Genomic DNA, 7,065 nt, shown 5'->3' on the forward strand with positions numbered 1-7,065 from the left:
TAACAAACAAAAATAAGAGTACATTTCCCTAGGTGTTATCCCTTTAAGGATGCTGCAAGAATGGAAGCTCCTAATTTCTTGTTGTGATTGAATATATTGTAGCATATTCGGACTGACATAGCAAAAAAGGTGTTAGCCTTGTTGCCAAACTACAGAATCCTTCTTCCTCTACTTATCACCACAATACAGAACATATCAGTTTTATAGCCCCTAGAAAGAATTGGCAGGGCTGGTCCAATCTTTTAGATACAACAGGACACAGAACAGCTATAAATTTCTGCCAGTAGGTATTTTATTTGCACTGTAACAACGTTTTCAATGATATATTTTAACATATGGGTCCTGCTGATGGATCGTTTAACTTACTGGCTTTAGGGAGCTTTCAGTAATGTAAATCAGCCTTTCTGATGTGGAACCCTTGAAATAATTTTCAGGTGTCAGGGAACTCTTGCCCATATTTATGATATGCCCAATTCATGGTACATTAGCTTTATGGTCAATAGAAGAATGCTTCTTACATTGCTGGCCATTGGGAAAAATGCCACCCTTACAGATGGCCCAAGATCATTGCTCATTGCCTAAGGAACCCCTAGCAACCTCTGGAGGAACCCTGGTTGAGAATATGTAGTGTAAAGCTACAGCTGGGGAGGGGCGGGGTGTGATGGGACTGTAAAGGGTCTTCTTCCCACCTTCATGGAGTCTCATTCTCTTTGCTGTACTGTTTCCTAGAAAATGTTCAATATCCCTTATTTGAATGACCTGTTAATATCTAAATGATAAAGATTGGGCAATATCAATATTTCAGTATACTGGAAAATGCAGAATATCCCTAGTATTACGAGGCTTTGCTCAGAAACAAGAGAGCCAGAGTTATGAAATAACACATTTATTCAACATATTCCCCCCTGAGACTGATGCACTTTGTAAAGCGTAGTTGCAGCTTTTCTAGACCGTTCAAATAAAAGTCCTTTAGTTGGGCCGCAAACCAGCTCTCAGCAGCATCTTTGATGTCAGAATTGTCCTCAAAACGTTGCCTCTTTAGGTGTTTCTTCAAATTCGGGCACAGATAATAGTCCAAAGGGGCCAAGTCAGGTGAGTAGGGGGCCATTCCTTTGACTGTTCCTTGGTTTCAGGATCATAGATGTGGAGCCAGGTTTCATCTTCACTCACTAACTCAGCCAAAAAGTCCTTTGCAGCTTCAAAATGGGCTAAGCAACTTTGAATGCTTCAACTCGTTCCTTCTTCTGATCACTGTTCAAACATTTTGGCACCCATTTCGCTGAAAGCTTGCGCATGTCTAGGATAGTGGTGATAACAAATCCGACTTGCTCCTGTGAGATGGCAAGTATCTGGGCTATCTTTTTTGCAGATATTCGCCGGTCCTCAATAATCAGCTCATGGACAGCATCGCAGGTTGCCGGGTCAGTTGAGGTTGGGGGGCGCCCACTGTGGGGCTCATTTTCAACAGTGAAATGCCCAGTCTTGAAACGAGATATCCAGGTTTTGACAGTGCTGTAGGAAGGACACTTCTCTCCCAGTGTTTGTGACATCTCAGTGTGAAAGTCCTTTGGTGACTTTCCCTGGAGAAACAAAAACCTCATGACGGCCCATAACTCCAACATCGTGAAATTTGCTTGTGCCTCTGCCATCACAGCTTCTCACTAAAAGACAAAACAGTTTTAAGAATCACAAAGACATGATATTTGCACAGTTACATTAAGATATTAGGCTGTCATATACCCCTACACTCATTTTTCTATTTCATCTGGAAGGGGGCAAAGCCAGGATCTTCTTAGCACCCCCTCGTACATTGATTGAGGTTTACTAAATAAATTATATGTTAAGACTAGATGTTACAAACCTCGAGTTTACCGCTCCCAGGCACCAGGCTGTTGCCGATAGGTAACAGGTTGTAGCCCCCAAGCTTCTTTAGGCATTGCCAGCAGAAAAAAAAAGTAAATGAAGTGGGAACTCATTCATTCCAATATAAACCTTTTTGAGGGGTCGACTAAATACAGTTAACCACAGAAGTACAGTTTGTGGAAAAAAAAGAAAAATTTGCCAATCTGAACTTTGCTAAAGAAGCTCAAATTTATTGTATTACTGACCACTATATGCCGTATGCATAAAAGCTGATTGCAAATATAATTGGGAAGGTAGTAAAACGCATTAGTGAAATTCTTTGTTATTTTAAATTGATTAATGTATCAATAACATTGCATTTATTTTTAGTCTTTCATATGTTCTATATTTGCAGCAGGGCATTGCAGCCCACAACAAAAGGGGGCTTAGGACTGATGCAGAGAGACTGCAACTTTCACAAAGGGAGCCTGCAACTGCTGGCAGTAACAGGCATTTCTATACAGGCTGTGGCTGCTTTCTAATGAAAATGAATTAAAATACGCTAGAAAATATTTTACTTCAATTAGGCTTTCAAGAAAGCTTTCCTGGGAGAAAAGCTGAGTCTGTCATGTTGTGATTTGTGGACTTCAAAGCCAAAACAAAAAATGTCCAATTAAAATAAAATCACATGAAAAAGTTTGATTTTGCTACAGTTAACAATAAATTGCTTCCTCCCAATGGGATCCATGCGCTGAAAAAAAAAAATCAGGATTGCCTCTGATGCAACTAAATTGGAGCATGCTTGATCAAGCATCTAAATTTGCACATGTGTATATTCCCATTGCATGTCATGTGTTCCAATGGAGGCAACCTAATGTTTAACAATTTGATTGCACGATCATGTGACAAAAAAATGTACTTAAGCCCCCAGCCCAAAATCTACAATGTCATGTGTTTTTGTTATTTCTTTTTATAGTACTTATTTTACTCTATGTTATATTCCAATCTAGCTATAAAATATTCATGCCCATATAAAATCTAATAAAAACCATTAGCAAATTCTATATATGTAAATTTTTTTTTCTTAATAGCCCAAAGGCGTACGGTCCAGTGAACTGGCAGGTTAAATAATGCAGGGATTGAACAAGAAAGAGTGGACAAGTGGACATTAATCAGCGCTGCTGTATTTAAAAACTGCTCATTTAACTCTACGAGGGCAGAAAAGAGGAGAGCAGAATGGCCGCGTAGCACACAGCTGGCAATGCAGGGTTAAAAAGGTTGTTTGTGGGGCATTGATTGGGATGTGACAGATGACCTATGTAAAACCACAGAGGTTAAAGGTCAGCAGTCCCTTCTGCCACTAGGATAATGACAGAAGAAGAGCCAGCTTGTTTGAATAAAGGCAGATTCACCATGACACGTAGAGTGACCTCTGTATACAGGCAAGGCCAAACTGTCCATAGCTTGGTCGCCTTTCCTTGTCAGGTGTCAGTAAATGGACGCCTTTTGCGGGGATTTGCAAAAAGCACCATCTGTAGGTCATGATACACCTTTACAGTGGGACAGTAATCCTATCTAATTGTACCATCCATTTCCAAAAAAGACAGGATACTGAATATATGTAAGGAGTATCATCTTCCTAATTACACCTCAAAAAGACAACTGTTCCAAAAGGCAACATTTTGCCAAAAAAAAAAAAAAATGTTCAAAAACTTTTGGAAAAAATGTCCATTAAGCATATCAACAGCCCCCTAAATGTAGCCAGCACACTAAAATATTTACATCCCCTGTCCCGAGTTTTTAACTGTGGCCCTGCCTAAAACCACACAGCGTGTGCTTCCATGCTGGCCTTTCGGATCCTAATCATAGATATGATATGATTAGGATCCGATGGGGCAGCATGGAAGCAGATACTTTGATTGAGAAACTTATGGATACATACATCTAAAGACATACCAGGAGGAAGATAGAAAGACAATGCAAGGAAATGTTTTGAGCAGTGGTGGTTTCTGCTAAAATACCGAATATGGAAGAAAAGTACAGATGAACTACTCCAAAGTCTCTGATGACAAAATGATGAAAAAATAGAGATTGTGATATTGGGATTGCTGATTGTTAGCTGTGAGAAATAATCCTCATATGGCTGTCCCCGGGTCGGTTGCCACCCAATGTGGGTGAGGTTCCACATGCCACAAACATCAGATATCCCTGTTTTTTTCCTGAAAAAGCAGAATTAGTCTGTGAAAAGGGTGCACCCATTTAGTGCCACCACAAAAGGAATATCCTACACTGTGTTTGGTTTGCATTTTTTTTATGTTTTATATGTTGGTGATTTTAATGTTATTTTATAAAGCATTTTTTCACACAATAGTTAATTTTGAATATTGAGTTTGCTGACCCTTAATGTCCCATTGATTGGTGGAATCTTACAGATTTAGAATTGTTATGTATTAGGGATGTGGCCTTGATAAATTAAACAGGTTGGATAATGTAGTAATATAATACAAAACATTGTTCAAAATTGTTTCCCAGTGTTATTATTTTAGTGTGTTGGCTATACCAAAGGGGTATGGTGTATTTAAAGGAAAACTTTTCGAACAAATGAAGCTATTCTTTAAAATATATGAACATACTGTAAATCATGTGAAAGTGATCTGCCTATACCAGTTTTTATTTTAAAACATTTGCTTTTTAGATATGTGGTCATTCTTTCATTACATGGAAACAGCCATATTTGCCTACTTTACATCATCAATTTCTACTTCCTGCTTAGCAGAGCTGGATAATGACTTAGCCTTATCTCAAAGACTTTTTTAGAGCCAATTAAGCTTATCTGAAAAGTCTGCATACAGGAGTTTTAATCTCATGGCCTTTGGCAGTTTTTGTAAGGCCTAACTCCAATCACAAAAAAAATCAGAAATCCTGAAATGGAATTCTTGGAAAAGGTGACAAGGAAAAATGTACAGGAAGACCTGTAATCTCACCTTTCCACGTTTCATGTTTAAATTGTCTTGAAAAGGGTGTAACAGACATAAAACGAAGCAAAATGTCTTAAAATTATGTGAAATTTTTTTAGACATGTTTTTAAATTTTACAACATATTTTATATATTTTTACACAATTACCACAGTTTTACCATTCTTTTGAAGCCAAGGAAGCTTTTTTAAATATATATATATATATATATATATATATATATATATATATATATGTGTCCTTTTAGATTATGACATGTTAAAAAAGCATGGGTCACACACATAACTATTTCTCACGTACAAGGAAACAGCACATTTATTACATACAATAAAAACACACGCCTATAAATAAAATATATGTGTGTGTTTTTATTGTATGTAGTGTAATGTTAATTCCTAAAATATGCTAATTCCTTTTTTAGATTTTGACATGTTAAAAAAGCATGGGTCACACACATAACATACAAGGAAACAGCACATTTTGTGCACTAATATAAAAATTTGTCTGGCCATTTAAACTTTACTATATAATTTGTGCACACAAATTTATAGGTAGTTAGCAAAAAAAATAAAATAATAAATTTATAATAATAAAAAAAAAATAAAACAAAACTTTTTTTTTACATTTTAAAGGACATGCCACAAGCATTCATATTAAAAAAAAATCTGTTTCAAGATTGGTACTAAATTTTACTAATGTATTTGTATTACTTAAAAATACTTCTGTTATATACTATATCAATATTTTATATAGATTAAAGTTCAGAATATTGAAAGTTTGGATAATACATTTTTTAGCTAATCTAGGTGTACATTGCTTTTTATTGGCTATTCAATTCATTAAAGAAGGGACTTAAGGGGTCTGTAAAACCGGCATCTTTAAATAGTCAAAGTTAGCTAATAAAACATCAATAGCTCTTCATATATATATATATATATATATATATATATATATATATATATATATATATATTGATAGATAGCTAGATAGATATATTGTTTTTTTTTTTTGTTTGTTTTTTTGTTTTTTTACATTGAGGTACTTTGGAGATGAAAATGTACTGCACAATATATGTGTGTAATATATGTTAGTAATTAAATATATGTAAGCACATATATATATCGTTATATAATATTATATATACATTTATATTTTATATATACATACATATATAAATAAGTATTAGTTTACTTTTTTGGCTAAGCAATTATTTTAATTATTACCATTTTTTGGCAGAACCATCATAAAATATTTGCATGTTTTTCAGTTTTTTGGTTCCAGGACATTTACTAGTTCAGTAAATGAGCACGTACTGTACCCTTGCCACAAACTCCTTTTACTTTTGGTACCCAGCAACCACAAGGAAAAGGAATGCCAAGACAGGTCAGAGGTCAATGCACCAGAATAAAGCTGTGTGGTTTTGATGACCGGACAGACGCGTGCTGTGCATTAGCCTGGCCTACCATAGAATTAGGCTCACTTATGTACCTCGCAGCTGCCTTGGCCACAAATGTCCTTTTTTTTTCAAACAAAAATATCGTGACCTCTGTATGTGACCTTTACGGGTAAAAGTGTGCCAGGGGTCTCCCTCTGCGCTCAGTGACAAACAGGATAGTCACTTGGGGAAACAGGAAGTTTCAAAAGCGCCCTGATTAAATTTCTAGGCCTGCTGGGAATAAAAGACAGTTCTCCTTGGATTGAAGTGACAGCAGAATGGATAACTATACAAAATAGAGTGACACTTGAAGAAAAAAAATCTGCTAGAATGTGTGCATAATATTCAAAGTTTAGCTCATGAATAAAACATAGTGACAGAATTAAGTAATTGCCATGCTTCTGTAGGGGGATAAAAAAGATGAAAGAATTACTGGCTCATAATGAATAAAAATAACTATGAGTTAAATATTTGTTATGTGACAAACTGAGCATAAAATGTACGAAGATATTGAAAAACAGAAAGACAAATTGAACTCTGTGATTTGAATTTATAACTAACAGAATGGAGGTTTGTGGGTGGAATGATCAAAGTAAGCATGGCCATTTCGGGCTCTTTTGCTATTTACTTTGTTTGGATAACTGAATGTAATAATTGTCATCAACAATTAGAAGAAAAGACTGAAATTATTCTGATATAGGTGGGTATAGATAGACTGAAATAGATAGATAGATAGATAGATAGATAGATAGATAGATAGATAGATAGATAGATAGATAGATAATGGCAACCAAAATTAATACTATCCAATG

The 7,065-nt window shown here is 35.6% G+C and overlaps 1 long non-coding RNA gene across 1 annotated transcript in view; it reads right to left on the bottom strand.

The window, feature by feature from the left end:
• Window positions 1-874: 874 nt before the first annotated feature.
• LOC140342375 (uncharacterized) overlaps window positions 875-7,065 on the bottom strand; it is an 11,050-nt gene continuing 4,859 nt past the window's right edge. The window contains exon 2 of the long non-coding RNA XR_011923064.1: window positions 875-1,661. This is a non-coding gene — a long non-coding RNA (uncharacterized lncRNA). The remainder of the gene's footprint in view (window positions 1,662-7,065) is intronic.

Source organism: Pyxicephalus adspersus, chromosome 12 (genome assembly GCF_032062135.1).
Source record: "Pyxicephalus adspersus chromosome 12, UCB_Pads_2.0, whole genome shotgun sequence".
NCBI lineage: Eukaryota > Metazoa > Chordata > Amphibia > Anura > Pyxicephalidae > Pyxicephalus > Pyxicephalus adspersus.